Here is a 16,302-nt window from a genome sequence, read left to right on the forward strand (position 1 = left end):
ACAGCGGCTAAAGGATCCAGCCCGTCCTATTCCTTAGTGCATTCCGCCAATGTTAGATTTTTTTTTTTAATAGAGTCTAGACTACACATGGGCTTCCAAACTGTGCAGTAATTGCTGTATTACCTAATACACTCATGTACAAAACCAATACTGTCATTTCATTCTTTTCTTAAGGGGAGGGCAGAATGTTCCCCCGCACATACAGACTAAGGGGTCTATTTACTAAGCCTTGAAGGGAGATAAAATCAATGGAGATAAAGGGGGTAATTCAGATCCGATCGCTGGGCTGTGTTTTTTGCTGTCCTGCAATTAGTCGCCGCCTACAGGCGGAGTGTATATTAAGTGTGCGTGCCGATATGTTAGCAGAGCTGCTAAAAATCAGTGTGTGCAGTCTCTGCGCAGTCCAGGACATACTCTTCCAGTGCGATTGAATCTTGATCAGAGCCGGAGCTGACATGAGACACCCTCTCCCTGAAAACGCTTGGGCACGCCTGCGTTTTTCCGGACACTCCCTGTAAACGGACAGTTGCCACCAACAAACGGCCTCTTCCTGTCAATCACTTTGAGAACGCCCGTACGAATGGACTCTTCGCACCATCTGGCTGCTGACCGGCCATGCCCGTTGTAGCTGTCCGGCGCGCCTGTGCATTGTGGTGCATGCACAGTTTGGACCTGATTGCCTGCTGCGCGGAAACACACAGCAGCATTTAGATCTGAATGACTACCAAAGTACCAGCCAATCAGCTCCTGTCATTTTTCAAATGCAGCCTGTGAGATGGCAATTAGGAGCTGATTGGCTAGTACTTTATCTCCATCCAAGGCTTAGTAAATAGAGCCCTACCGCACAGTAAAATACCTTGACACAAGGGGAAAGGATACTTGGGAGAAAAGGGGTTTAATCAGCAAAAAATTTCTCGTAGTCCGTAGTGGATGCTGGGGACTCCATAAGGACCATGGGGAATAGACGGGCTCCGCAGGAGACATGGGCACTTTAAGAAAGAATTTAGATTCTGGTGTGCTCTGGCTCCTCCAGACCTCAGTTAGAGAAACTGTGCCCGGAAGAGCTGACAGTACAAGGAAAGGATTTTGGAAATCCAGGGCAAGATTCATACCAGCCACACCGTATAACTTGTGATAAACTTACCCAATTAACAATATGAACAACAACAGAGCATCAGTTCAACCCTGATGCAACTATAACATAACCCTTATTTAAGCAATAACTATATACAAGCATTGCAGAAGAAGTCCGCACTTGGGACGGGCGCCCAGCATCCACTACGGACTACGAGAAATAGATTTACCGGTAAGTAAATTATTATTTTCTCTAACGTCCTAGTGGATGCTGGGGACTCTGTAAGGACCATGGGGATTATACCAAAACTCCCAAACAGGCGGGAGAGTGCGGATGACTCTGCAGCACCGAATGAGCAAACACAAGGTCCTCCTCAGCCAGGGTATCAAACTTGTAGAACTTTGCAAAAGTGTTTGAACCTGACCAAGTAGCCGCTCGGCAAAGCTGTAATGCCGAGACCACTCGGGCAGCCGCCCAAGAAGAGCCCACCTTCCTAGTGGAATGGGCCTTAACTGATTTTGGCAGCGGCAATCCAGCCGCAGAATGAGCCTGCTGAATCGTGTTACAGATCCAGCGAGCAATAGTTTGCTTTGAAGCAGGCGCACCAAGCTTGTTGGAAGCATACAGGATAAACAAAGAGTCTGTTTTCCTGACTCTAGCCGTTCTGGCTACATAAACCTTCAAAGCCCTGACCACATCAAGCAACTCGGAATCCTCCAAGTCAGTAGTAGCCACAGACACCACAATAGGTTGGTTTATATGAAAGGATGAAACCACTTTTGGCAGGAATTGTGGACGGGTCCGCAACTCTGCTCTATCCGCATGGAAAACCAGATAGGGGCTTTTATGTGACAAAGCCGCTAATTCTGACACACGCCTAGCCGAAGCCAATGCTAGAAGCATGACCACCTTCCACGTGAGATATTTAAATTCCACCGTTTTGAGTGGTTCAAACCAGTGGGATTTTAGGAAACTCAACACCACGTTAAGATCCCAAGGTGCCACCGGGGGCACAAAAGGGGGCTGAATATGCAGCACTCCCTTCACAAACGTCTGAACTTCAGGTAGAGAAGCCAGCTCTTTTTGAAAGAAAATGGATAGGGCCGAAATCTGGACCTTAATGGAACCCAATTTTAGGCCCAAAGTCACTCCTGACTGTAGGAAGTGAAGGAAGCGGCCCAGCTGGAATTCCTCCGTAGGGGCATTCCTGGCCTCACACCAAGCAACATATTTTCGCCATATACGGTGATAATGTTGAGCTGTCACATCCTTCCTAGCCTTTATCAGCGTAGGAATGCCCTCATCCGGAATGCCTTTTTCCGCTAGGATCCGGCGTTCAACCGCCATGCCGTCAAACGCAGCCGCGGTAAGTCTTGGAACAGACAGGGCCCTTGTTGCAAGAAGTCCTGTCTTAGAGGAAGAGGCCACGGGTCCTCTGTGAGCATTTCTTACAGATCTGGATACCAAGTCCTTCTTGGCCAATCCGGAACAATGAGTATTGTTCTCACTCCTCTTTTTCTTATGATTTTCAACACCCTGGGTATGAGAAGAAGAGGAGGAAATACATAGACCGACTGGAACACCCACGGTGTCACCAGTGCGTCCACAGCTATCGCCTGAGGGTCTCTTGACCTGGCGCAATACCTCTGTAGCTTTTTGTTGAGGCGGGATGCCATCATGTCCACCTTTGGCAGTTCCCACCGACTTGCAATCTGCGTGAAGACTTCTTGATGAAGTCCCCACTCTCCCGGGTGGAGGTCGTGCCTGCTGAGGAAGTCTGCTTCCCAGTTGTCCACTCCCGGGATGAACACTGCTGACAGTGCGCTTACGTGATTCTCCGCCCAGCGAAGAATTCTGGTGGCCATTGCCACCCTGCTCCTTGTGCTGCCTTGTCGGTTTACATGAGCCACAGCGGTGATGTTGTCTGACTGAATCAGAACCGGTTGGTCGCGAAGCAGGGTCTCCGCTTGACGTAGGGCGTTGTATATGGCCCTTAGTTCCAGGATGTTGATGTGAAGGCAAGTCTCCTGACTTGACCACAGACTTTGGAAATTTCTTCCCTGTGTGACTGCTCCCCACCCCCGGAGGCTTGCATCCGTGGTCACCAGGACCCAGTCCTGAATGCCGAATCTGCGGCCCTCGAGAAGGTGAGCACTCTGCAGCCACCACAGGAGAGACACCCTGGCCCTGGGGGATAGGGTGATTAACCGATGCATCTGAAGATGTGATCCGGACCATTTGTCCAGTAAGTCCCATTGAAAGGTCCTCGCATGGAACCTGCCGAAGGGAATGGCCTCGTATGATGCCACCATCTTTCCCAGGACTCGAGTGCAGTGATGCACTGACACCTGTTTTGGTTTTAATAGGTTTCTGACCAGTGTGATGAGTTCCTGAGCTTTCTCTATCGGGAGATAAACCCTTTTCTGGTCTGTGTCCAGAATCATGCCCAGGAAAGGCAGACGAGTCGTAGGAATCAACTGCGACTTTGGAATATTTAGAATCCAGCCGTGTTGCCGTAACACTTCCAGAGAACGTGCTACGCTGATCAGCAACTGCTCTCTTGATCTCGCTTTTATGAGGAGATCGCCCAAGTATGGGATAATTGTGACCCCTTGCTTCCGCAGGAGTACCATCATTTCCGCCATTACCTTGGTAAATATTCTCAGAGCCGTGGAGAGACCAAACAGCAACGTCTAAAATTGGTAATGACAATCCAGTACCACAAATTTGAGGTACGCCTGATGAGGTGGATAAATGGGGACATGAAGGTATGCATCCTTTATGTCCAGAGACACCATAAAATCCCCCCCTTCCAGGCTTGCGATGACCGCTCTCAGCGATTCCATCTTGAACTTGAACCTTTTCAGGGATTTTAAATTCAATATGGGTCTGACTGAACCGTCCAGTTTCGGTACCACAAACATGGACGAATAATAACCCTTTCCTTGTTGAAGGAGGGGAACCTTGACCACCACCTGTTGAAGATACAATTTGTGAATTGCAGTTAACACTATTTCCCTCTCTAAGGGGGAAGCTGGCAGGGCCGATTTGAGGTATCTGTGAGGGGGCATCTCTTCGAATTCCAGCTTGTATCCCTGAGACACAATATCTATTGCCCAGGGATCCAACTGGGAGTGAACCCACTTGTGGGTGAAATTTCGGAGACGCGCCCCCACCGGGCCTAGCTCCGCCTGTGGAGCCCCAGCGTCATGCAGTGGATATAGTGGAAGCCGGGGAGGACTTCTGTTCCTGGGAACTAGCTGTGCTGTGCAGCTTCTTTCCTCTGCCCCTGCCCCTGGCAAGAAAGGACGCACCTCGGACTTTCTTGTTTTTCTGTGATCGAAAGGACTGCATTTGGTAAAACGGTGCTTTCTTAGGCTGTGAGGAAACATATGGCAAAAAATTTGACTTTCCAGCCGTAGCTGTGGAGACCAGGTCCGAGAGACCCTCCCCAAACAATTCATCACCCTTGTAAGGTAAAACCTCCATGTGCCTTTTTGAGTCGGCATCACCTGTCCATTGCCGAGTCCACAGGACCCTTTTGGCAGAAATCGACATAGCATTTATTCTAGAACCTAGTAGGCTAATGTCTCTCTGAGCATCTCTCATATAAAGGACAGCGTCTTTAATATGCCCCAGGGTCATTAATATAGTATCCTTGTCTAAGGTATCAAGTTCCTCAGATAAGGTATCCGTCCATGCTGCTACAGCGCTACACACCCAAGCCGACACGATTGCCGGCCTCAGTAAGGTACCTGAATGTGTATAAATGGACTTCAGGGTACCCTCCTGTTTGCGATCCGCAGCATCTTTGAGGGTAGCCGTATCCTGTGACGGCAGGGCTACCTTCTTGGATAAGCGTGTCAAAGCTTTGTCCACCCTAGGGGAGGATTCCCAGCGTAACTTGTCCGTTGGCGGGAAAGGATACGCCATAAGAATCCTTTTGGAAATCTGCAGTTTTTTATCTGGAGATTCCGAAGCCTTTTCACATAACTCATTGAGCTCATGTGAGGGGGGAAAAGTTACCTGCGGCTTCTTTTCCCCATACATATGAACCCTCCTGTCAGGGACTGGGGTTTCCTCCGTGATGTGCAACACATCCTTAATAGCTATAATCATCTAATGGATGGATTTATCCAATTTTGGCTGTAACTTTGCATCATCGTAATCGACACTGGAGTCAGAATCCATGTCGGTATCCGTGTCAATAATTTGGGATAGTGGGCGCTTTTGAGACCCTGTCGGCCTCTGCGACATAGGATCAGGCATGGGTTGGGATCCTGACTGTCCTGAGGTTTCAGCTTTTTCCAACCTTTTATGTAAGGAATTAACATTATCATTTAAAACCTTCCACATATCCATCCAATCAGGTGTCGGTGCCGTCGGCAGAGACACCACATTCATTTGCTCCCGCTCTGCTTCCACATAGCCTTCCTCATCAGACATGTCGACACAAGCGTACCGACACACCACACACACAGGGAATGCCCTTTCTGAAGACAGTTCCCCCACAAGGCCCTTTGGAGAGACAGAGAGTATGCCAGCACACACCCCAGCGCTATATAACCCAGGAATAACACAGTAACTTAATGTTAACCCAGTAGCTGCTGTATATTGTGTTTTTAGCGCTTAATTATGTGCCCCCCCCCCCCCCCACCCCCTCTCCTTTTACCCTTTTCTACCGTGATCTGCAGGGGAGAGCCTGGGGAGCTTCTTCTCAGCGGAGCTGTGGAGAAAAAATGGCGCTGGTGAGTGCTGAGGGAGAAGCCCCGCCCCCTCGACGGCGGGCTTCTGTCCCGCTAAAATACATAACTTTTTGGCGGGGGCTCATACATATATACAGTGCCCAACTGTATATATGAATACTTTTGCCAACAGAGGTCCATATGCTGCCCAGGGCGCCCACACCTGCGCCCTTACAGTGACCGGAGTATGTGAGGTGTGTTTGGAGCAATGGCGCACAGCTGCAGTGCTGTGCGTTACCTCATGTGAAGAACGGAGTCTTCTGCCGCCGATTTCGAAGTCTTCTTGCTTCTCCTACTCACCCGGCTTCTGTCTTCCGGCTCTGCGAGGGGGACGGCGGCGCGGCTCTGGGATCGGACGACAAGGGTGAGATCCTGTGTACGATCCCTCTGGAGCTAATGGTGTCCAGTAGCCTAAGAAGCAGGACCTAGCTTCAGAGAGTAGGGCTGCTTCTCTCCCTTCTGTCCCACGATGCAGGGAGTCTGTTGCCAGCAGAGCTCCCTGAAAATAAAAACCTTACAAAATACTTTCTTACAGCAAGCTCAGGAGAGCTCACTGAACAGCACCCAGCTCATCCGGGCACAGATTCAAACTGAGGTCTGGAGGAGGGACATAGAGGGAGGAGCCAGAGCACACCAGAATCTAAATTCTTTCTTAAAGTGCCCATGTCTCCTGCGGAGCCCGTCTATTCCCCATGGTCCTTACGGAGTCCCCAGCATCCACTAGGACGTTAGAGAAAGAAAAGTTTAAACAAAGAGAATTTTGCAGATTTAATGGAAGCATCGCCGCAGCGCCAAAGTCTGTTGGCAAACCGTTCAGACCACAATCTCACTGCCGGACAGGAGAAAACTGGCCACCATAATTTGAGCTCCTAGAGAAGATTTGGGCCACCAATGGCGTACCGGCAGAGGAACAAGCACAGGGCTACCGGTACAGCTTGCGAGGCTCTCTTACAAACCGAAAAAGGGGCGTGATGCTCATGGCATGCTGGGACGCAGATGTTTCACGTGAAATGGATGTTGCAGGCCCCCCACCACGGGGCTTTAAATACAGCAAAAAGTGACGTATGCAATGACGGCAGCAGAGCATTGTGATCACTAATTAAATGAGTCGGCTTCTGTCCCCGAGGCCGCAGCCCGAGGCAGTTTCTGCTCGGAAGCAGAGGCATCAGGCGCCGCTTCACGCCTCAGTGATGCCTCCGCTCCCTAGTGAGGAGACACGTGATGTTGCTGACAGGCTGCAAAACGCCTGCCTTCCCTGCGAGCGAGCGGGCGTCGGAAACACTCTGGTTAATGGAGCAGGCGTTACTGTAGCTCGGAAGCAGGGCCAGTATCAGACTGGAACACAATAAGAGTCAGGTGAGCAGAGGTGGGATATAAATAAATGAAAAGGTCAACTGTGTTTGCTCGCAGAAGAGACACTCCGGCCTAGTTATTGTACTTTAGGGATACGAGCGCTTTCCTTCTCCTTCCCTGCCTCTGACAATTAAATGGATGAGTGCTTTGTATCTGTTCTACTGCATTTTTAATAAGCGCTTGTTGCCTTTTTTTATTCCTTTTTCTCTTTTATCTGGGAGATGAATTTTACAGCTATTACATGTGTTGCTTTAGAAATTATTTAAATGGTCCAGCTCTCCGGGGGAACGTTCCTGGGTGCTGCTGCTGCACGACTGTAATACAAGCATTAGCGAATTGCCCCCCCCCCCCCCCCCATAATAACGGCCAACTGTAGAGAACAGCGAGATTGCCCTCTTATGAGCATGTGCTTAGAGCGCACGAATCCAGCACATGGGGATGGTGATATCCATGCTTGAGCAGAGGTGACTTAGCATAGAAATCCTTAAAACCTGGACTGTAACGGTGGCATTTGGGAACCTCTGCTTTAAAGGAATAAACCCATACGTTATGAGGGGAGGCTAAAATACCTCATGACCAGAGGTGAAGAAACCAAGAGTAATAACAGAACACATTCTCCTTTTATTAAGTCAGTTGTACAATTATTAATATTATTAAACATTGTGAAACAAAAACAAAACAAAAAAAAAGGAAAAAAAAAAGTAAAAAAAAAAAAAGTTCTACTACAACCCCCTACTAGGTAGAGCATAGTTCTGGTATCGCGCCCCTCCCCCTCCCCAAATCATTGTTTTGCTGTGCGTCTCACCGCTCTTCTTCCTTCAGAACGCCACACGCAAGATGGCTTCCTTCTTCTCCGCTCTCTTCTCATCTAAGACAATCTGTTAAAGCCCACAGATCGCCCCCCTTGCTTTATACATCAGCGCTCCTCCCTGCGTGAACCCCCCCCCCCCCTGCTCCCCCACCACAGAACTTCATGTCTGCCTATATACATTAAAAACTACGCCTAGAGAACTTAAATATTAAACCCTCTTCCCTAACAGGACATCTCTCCCTCTACCCCGTTGCCTTTTCCCACCCCTGTAGTCATTTCTCCATCTACCCCCATTTACAACCCCGCCCTCCCCCACAGAATTTTTCACCCCTCCCTACAGAAGCTCCCATTTGTATAGTAGAATACTTTATGGAATTCAAGATTATAGGGAAAAAAGTGCAGATGTGGAAACCTATGGGGGGGGGGGGTGGGGACAAACAAAAATGGGGGAGCAGAGTGGGGGAGGGAATAACGAGAAGCATCGGGAGATGATGGAGCGGTGTGAGGAGGGAGTGGTCCCTTTGGGAATATTTGGAATCTTGTCCCATTTGTGCAGGTATTCGCTAGAAGAGAGAAGAGGAGAAAGATGGGGTTAGAGGTAACGGCTGGAGGCAGGAGACAAGTTCATACGTCAATATAAACCAGCTTAGATCACACGGTGATATACAGCTTACAGAGTGTGGTGTTATAACGAGGGACATAAAGCGGAGTTACTACATTTAATGCGCTTCTGTAAGACCACATAACGGGTGGAAAGAGTTGGCGGAATACACACTTGGGCAATAAAGGATGACAAAACACTGCGCCCATAACACCATTCTACATCCAGTGATTGTTCTCTGTGATATCACCCATCTGGGGCTCAATAACGACTCCCTGCAATGCGATACTGCATCAACTATGAGCAAAACCTTACATAAAATATCTTTAGTGCTGGGCTATTCCTGAAATGTTTGATTGCCAGTAGAAGCTCTGGTATAAAGCACACTTATTTTTGGGACACAAAGCCCAGAACCCCTCCTCCACAAAAATAAAAAATAAGGCCAACTATTTCCCCCTATAACCTCTACGTTATCTTGCTCCTCCCTGGTTTAAAAACCCCGGGAGATTGCCGTATTTCTGCCTCTGATTTTATATATTGTTTTCTACAACCTTTTATTACATATCGGTCATTGCATTTTAGCCGTTGTTGGCTGTATGTTTGATTCTGCTCGTAAAATTTTTACAAGTTCTAAAAAATATAAAAACCAGCTAGAAAACTAGAAGGAGGAGCAGAGTGAAAACAAAGACCACAGGTACCTAGGTGGGTTGGGGTTCCTGGAGAGAGCATTAAACATATACAGTTCATTTAGCAGTAGAGACAGTCGATGGATGTCCAAAATCCGCCCTCAACAGACGGGGGAGTAATGTCTAAGAAGAAGAACAGGTGGCACCTTGTGAAGACAGTAATATGGGAAGTAACTCCAGCTGGCCATGAAAAAAATAGAGGGCAGGAACTCGGACGTTGAAAGACCTCAGAGACGAGACCTCTCCCAGGTCCATCAGAAGATCCAGCGACAAGTTTATTCTTTCGAGAAATAAGCCATATCTGGATCTTGTGGGGCCATGAAACTGGAACAGAGGAATCGCAGAAAATAAGATTTTACTTACCGGTAAATCTATTTCTCGTAGTCCGTAGTGGATGCTGGGGACTCCGTAAGGACCATGGGGAATAGACGGGCTCCGCAGGAGACAGGGCACTTTAAGAAAGAATTTGTATACTGGTGTGCTCTGGCTCCTCCCTCTATGCCCCTCCTCCAGACCTCCGTTAAAGAAACTGTGCCCAGAAGAGCTGACATTACAAGGAAAGGATTTTGGAATCCAGGGTAAGACTCATACTAGCCACACCAATCACACCGTACAACTCGTGATAACTTTACCCAGTTAACAGTATGAACAACAACGGAGCATCAGATCAACCTGATGCCACAAAACATAACCCTTATTTAAGCAATAACTATATACAAGTATTGCAGAAGAAGTCCGCACTTGGGACGGGCTCCCAGCATCCACTACGGACTACGAGAAATAGATTTACCGGTAAGTAAAATCTTATTTTCTCTAACGTCCTAGTGGATGCTGGGGACTCCGTAAGGACCATGGGGATTATACCAAAGCTCCCAAACGGGCGGGAGAGTGCGGATGACTCTGCAGCACCGAATGAGCAAACACAAGGTCCACCTCAGCCAGGGTATCAAACTTGTAGAACTTTGCAAAAGTGTTTGAACCCGACCAAGTAGCTGCTCGGCAAAGCTGTAATGCAGAGACCCCTCGGGCAGCCGCCCAAGAAGAGCCCACCTTCCTTGTGGAATGGGCTTTTACTGATTTAGGAAGCGGCAATCCAGCCGCAGAATGAGCCTGCTGAATCGTGTTACAGATCCAGCGAGCAATAGTTTGCTTTGAAGCAGGAGCACCCAACTTGTTGGATGCATACAGGATAAACAGCGACTCAGTTTTCCTGACTCTAGCCGTTCTGGCTACATAAACCTTCAAAGCCCTGACCACATTTAGTAACTCGGAATCCTCCAAGTCACGAGTAGCCACAGGCACCACAATAGGTTGGTTCATATGAAAAGATGACACCACTTTTGGCAGAAATTGTGGACGGGTCCGCAATTCTGCCCTGTCCATATGGAAAACCAGATAGGGGCTTTTATGTGACAAAGCCGCTAAGTCTGACACACGCCTAGCTGAAGCCAAGGCCAACAGCATGACCACCTTCCACGTGAGAAATTTTAACTCCACGGTTTTAAGTGGTTCAAACCAGTGTGACTTCAGGAAACTCAACACCACGTTAAGATCCCAAGGTGCCACTGGGGGCACAAAAGGGGGCTGAATATGCAGCACTCCCTTTACAAACGTCTGAACTTCAGGCAGAGAAGCCAGTTCTTTTTGAAAGAAAATGGATAGGGCCGAAATCTGGATCTTAATGGAACCCAATTTTAGGCCCAAAGTCACTCCCGACTGTAGGAAGTGAAGGAAACGGCCCGGCTGGAATTCCTCCGTAGGGGCATTCCTGGCCTCACACCAAGCAACATATTTTCGCCATATACGGTGATAATGTTTAGCCGTCACGTCCTTCCTAGCCTTTATCAGGGTAGAAATGACCTCATCCGGAATGCCTTTTTCTGCTAGGATCCGGCGTTCAACCGCCATGCCGTCAAACGCAGCCGCGGTAAGTCTTGGAACAGACAGGGCCCCTGTTGCAACAAGTCCTGTCTTAGAGGCAGAGGCCATGGGTCCTCTGTGAGCAGTTCTTGCAACTCTGGATACCAAGTCCTTCTTGGCCAATCCGGAACAATGAGTATTGTTCTCACTCCTCTTCTTCTTATGATTCTCAGCACCTTGGGTATGAGAGGAAGAGGAGGAAATACATAGACCGACTGGAACACCCACGGTGTCACTAGAGCGTCTACCGCTATCGCCTGAGGGTCTCTTGACCTGGCGCAATATCTCTGTAGCTTTTTGTTGAGGCGGGATGCCATCATGTCTATTTGTGGCAGTTCCCACCGACTTGCAATCTGCGTGAAGACTTCTTGATGAAGTCCCCACTCTCCCGGGTGGAGGTCGTGCCTGCTGAGGAAGTCTGCTTCCCAGTTGTCCACTCCCGGAATGAACACTGCTGTCAGTGCGCTTACGTGATTCTCCGCCCAGCGAAGAATTCTGGTGGCTTCCGCCATCGCCACCCTGCTCCTTGTGCCGCCTTGGCGGTTTACATGAGCCACTGCGGTGATGTTGTCTGACTGAATCAGCACCGGTCGGTCGCGAAGCAGGGTCTCCGCTTGTCGTAGGGCGTTGTATATTGCCCTTAGTTCCAGGATGTTGATGTGAAGACAAGTCTCCTGACTTGACCACAGACCTTGGAAATTTCTTCCCTGTGTGACTGCTCCCCACCCTTGGAGGCTTGCGTCCATGGTCACCAGGACCCAGTCCTGAATGCCGAATCTGCGGCCCTCGAGAAGGTGAGCACTCTGCAGCCACCACAGGAGAGACACCCTGGCCCTGGGGGACAGGGTGATCAGCCGATGCATCAGTAGATGTGATCCGGACCACTTGTCCAACAGATCCCACTGAAAGGTCCTCGCATGGAACCTGCCGAAGGGAATGACCTCGTATGAGGCCACCATCTTTCCCAGGACTCGCGTGCAGTGATGCACCGACACCTGTTTTGGTTTTAATAGGTCTCTGACCAGTGTCATGAGCTCCTGAGCCTTCTCCATCGGGAGATAAACCCTCTTCTGGTCTGTCTCCAGAATCATGCCCAGGAAGGGCAGACGCGTTGTAGGAATCAACTGCGACTTTGGAATATTCAGAATCCAGCCGTGCTGTTGTAACACTTCCCGAGACCGTGCCACGCTGATCAGCAACTGCTCTCTGGACCTCGCCTTTATGAGGAGATTGTCCAAGTATGGGATAATTGGGACTCCTTGCCGTCGCAGGAGCACCATCATTTCCGCCATTACCTTGGTAAATATTCTCGGTGCCGTGGAGAGACCAAACGGCAACGTCTGGAATTGGTAATGACAATCCTGTACCACAAATCTGAGGTACTCCTGATGAGGTGGATAAATGGGGATATGAAGGAAAGCATCCTTTATGTCCAGAGACACCATAAAATCCCCCTCCTCCAGGCTTGCGATGACCGCTCTGAGCGATTCCATCTTGAACTTGAATCCTTTCAGGTATATGTTCAGGGATTTTAAATTCAATATGGGTCTGACCGAACCGTCCGGTTTCGGTACCACAAACATGGTCGAATAGTAACCCCTTCCCTGTTGGAGGGAAACCTTTACCACCACCTGCTGAAGATACAATTTGTGAATTGCAGCTAACACTATTTCCCTCTCTAAGGGGGAAGCTGGCAGGGCCGATTTGAGGTAACGGTGAGGGGGCATCTCTTCGAATTCCAGCCTGTATCCCTGAGACACAATCTCTATAGCCCAGGGATCCACCTGGGAGTGAACCCACTTGTGGCTGAAATTTCGGAGACGCGCCCCCACCAGGCCTAGCTCCGCCTGTGGAGCCCCAGCGTCATGCGGTGGATTTAGTGGAAGCCGGGGAGGACTTCTGTTCCTGGGAACTAGCTGTATTATGCAGCTTTTTTCCTCTACCCCTGCCTCTGGCAAGAAAGGACGCACCTCAGACTTTGCCTCTTTGTGTACGAAAGGACTGCAATTGGTAATACGGTGCTTTCTTAGGTTGTGAGGGAATATAAGGCAAAAAATTTGACTTTCCAGCCGTAGCTGTGGAGACCAGGTCCGAGAGACCGTCCCCAATCAATTCCTCACCCTTGTAAGGTAAAACCTCCATGTGCCTTTTTGAGTCGGCATCACCTGTCCATTGCAGAGTCCACAGGACCCTTCTGGCAGGAATCGACATTGCATTTATTCTAGAGCCCAGTAAGCTAATGTCTCTTTGGGCTTCTCTCATATATAGGACAGCGTCTTTTATATGCCCCAGGGTCAGTATCTGTCCATGCTGCTACAGCACTACACATCCAGGCCGACGCAATTGCCGGCCTTAGTAGGGTACCTGAATGTGTATAAATGGACTTCAGGATACCCTCCTGCTTTCTATCCGCAGCATCTTTTAGGGTGGCCGTATCCTGTGACGGCAGGGCTACCCTCTTGGATAAGCGTGTTAAAATAAGATTTTACTTACCGATAAATCTATTTCTCGGAGTCCGTAGTGGATGCTGGGGTTCCTGAAAGGACCATGGGGAATAGCGGCTCCGCAGGAGACAGGGCACAAAAAGTAAAGCTTTTTCCGATCAGGTGGTGTGCACTGGCTCCTCCCCCTATGACCCTCCTCCAGACTCCAGTTAGGTACTGTGCCCGGACGAGCGTACACAATAAGGGAGGATTTTGAATCCCGGGTAAGACTCATACCAGCCACACCAATCACACCGTACAACTTGTGATCTAAACCCAGTTAACAGTATGATAACAGCGGAGCCTCTGAAAGATGGCTTCCTTCAACAATAACCCGAATTAGTTAACAATAACTATGTACAATTTATGCAGATAATCCGCACTTGGGATGGGCGCCCAGCATCCACTACGGACTCCGAGAAATAGATTTATCGGTAAGTAAAATCTTATTTTCTCTATCGTCCTAGTGGATGCTGGGGTTCCTGAAAGGACCATGGGGATTATACCAAAGCTCCCAAACGGGCGGGAGAGTGCGGATGACTCTGCAGCACCGAATGAGAGAACTCCAGGTCCTCCTTAGCCAGAGTATCAAATTTGTAAAATTTTACAAACGTGTTCTCCCCTGACCACGTAGCTGCTCGGCAAAGTTGTAATGCCGAGACCCCTCGGGCAGCCGCCCAAGATGAGCCCACCTTCCTTGTGGAGTGGGCCTTTACAGATTTAGGCTGTGGCAGGCCTGCCACAGAATGTGCAAGTTGGATTGTGCTACAGATCCAACGAGCAATCGTCTGCTTAGACGCCGGAGCACCCATCTTGTTGGGTGCATACAATATAAACAACGAGTCAGATTTTCTGACTCCAGCTGTCCTTGCAATATATATTTTTAATGCTCTGACAACGTCCAGTAACTTGGAGTCCTCCAAGTCACTTGTAGCCGCAGGCACTACAATAGGCTGGTTCAGATGAAATGCTGACACCACCTTAGGAAGAAAATGCGGACGAGTCCGCAGTTCTGCCCTGTCCGAATGGAAAATCAGATATGGGCTTTTGTAAGATAAAGCTGCCAATTCTGACACTCTCCTGGCAGAAGCCAGGGCTAGAAGCATGGTCACTTTCCATGTGAGATATTTCAAATCCACCTTTTTTAGTGGTTCAAACCAATGAGATTTTAGGAAATCCAAAACCACATTGAGATCCCACGGTGCCACTGGAGGCACCACAGGAGGCTGTATATGCAGCACTCCCTTAACAAAGGTCTGGACTTCAGGGACTGAAGCCAATTCTTTTTGAAAGAAAATCGACAGGGCCGAAATTTGAACCTTAATAGATCCCAATTTGAGACCCATTGACAATCCTGATTGCAGGAAATGTAGGAATCGACCCAGTTGAAATTCCTCCGTCGGAGCACTCCGATCTTCGCACCACGCAACATATTTTCGCCAAATTCGGTGATAATGTTGCACGGTTACTTCCTTCCTTGCTTTAATCAAAGTAGGAATGACTTCTTCCGGCATGCCTTTTTCCTTTAGGATCCGGCGTTCAACCGCCATGCCGTCAAACGCAGCCGCGGTAAGTCTTGAAACAGACAGGGACCCTGCTGAAGCAAGTCCCTCCTTAGAGGTAGAGGCCACGGATCTTCCGTGATCATCTCTTGAAGTTCCGGGTACCAAGTCCTTCTTGGCCAATCCGGAACCACTAGTATCGTTCTTACGCCTCTTTGCCGTATAATTCTCAATACTTTTGGTATGAGAGGCAGAGGAGGAAACACATACACCGACTGGTACACCCAAGGCGTTACCAGCGCGTCCACAGCTATTGCCTGCGGATCTCTTGACCTGGCGCAATACCTGTCCAGTTTTTTGTTGAGGCGAGACGCCATCATGTCCACCATTGGTCTTTCCCAACGGGTTACCAGCATGTGGAAGACTTCTGGATGAAGTCCCCACTCTCCCGGGTGAAGATCGTGTCTGCTGAGGAAGTCTGCTTCCCAGTTGTCCACTCCCGGGATGAACACTGCTGACAGTGCTATCACATGATTCTCTGCCCAGCGAAGAATCCTTGCAGCTTCTGCCATTGCACTCCTGCTTCTTGTGCCGCCCTGTCTGTTCACATGGGCGACTGCCGTGATGTTGTCCGACTGGATCAACACCGGTTTTCCCTGAAGCAGAGGTTCTGCCTGGCTTAGAGCATTGTATATTGCTCTTAGTTCCAGAATGTTTATGTGAAGAGACGTTTCCAGGCTCGTCCATACTCCCTGGAAGTTTCTTCCTTGTGTGACTGCTCCCCAGCCTCTCAGGCTGGCGTCCGTGGTCACCAGGATCCAATCCTGTATGCCGAATCTGCGGCCCTCCAATAGATGAGCACTCTGCAACCACCACAGAAGAGACACCCTTGTCCTTGGAGACAGGGTTATCCGCAGGTGCATCTGAAGATGCGACCCTGACCATTTGTTCAACAGATCCCTTTGGAAAATTCTTGCGTGGAATCTGCCGAATGGAATTGCTTCGTAAGAAGCCACCATTTTTCCCAGGACTCTTGTGCATTGATGTACAGACACCTTTCCTGGTTTTAGGAGGTTCCTGACAAGCTCGGATAACTCCTTGGCTTTTTCCTCCGGGAGAAAAACCT

At 49.2% G+C, this 16,302-nt stretch overlaps 1 protein-coding gene across 2 annotated transcripts in view; it reads right to left on the reverse strand.

Annotated features, from left to right (window-relative positions):
- Positions 1 to 7,774: 7,774 nt before the first annotated feature.
- The window catches only part of MLF2 (myeloid leukemia factor 2), a 79,485-nt gene continuing 70,957 nt past the window's right edge, over positions 7,775 to 16,302 (reverse strand). For both annotated transcript variants that reach the window (XM_063962461.1, XM_063962462.1), the window contains exon 9: positions 7,775 to 8,547. The gene's annotated coding sequence lies outside the window, so the exon portion shown is untranslated. The remainder of the gene's footprint in view (positions 8,548 to 16,302) is intronic.

The sequence above is a fragment of the Pseudophryne corroboree genome, chromosome 3, assembly GCF_028390025.1.
Source record: "Pseudophryne corroboree isolate aPseCor3 chromosome 3, aPseCor3.hap2, whole genome shotgun sequence".
Lineage (NCBI taxonomy): Eukaryota > Metazoa > Chordata > Amphibia > Anura > Myobatrachidae > Pseudophryne > Pseudophryne corroboree.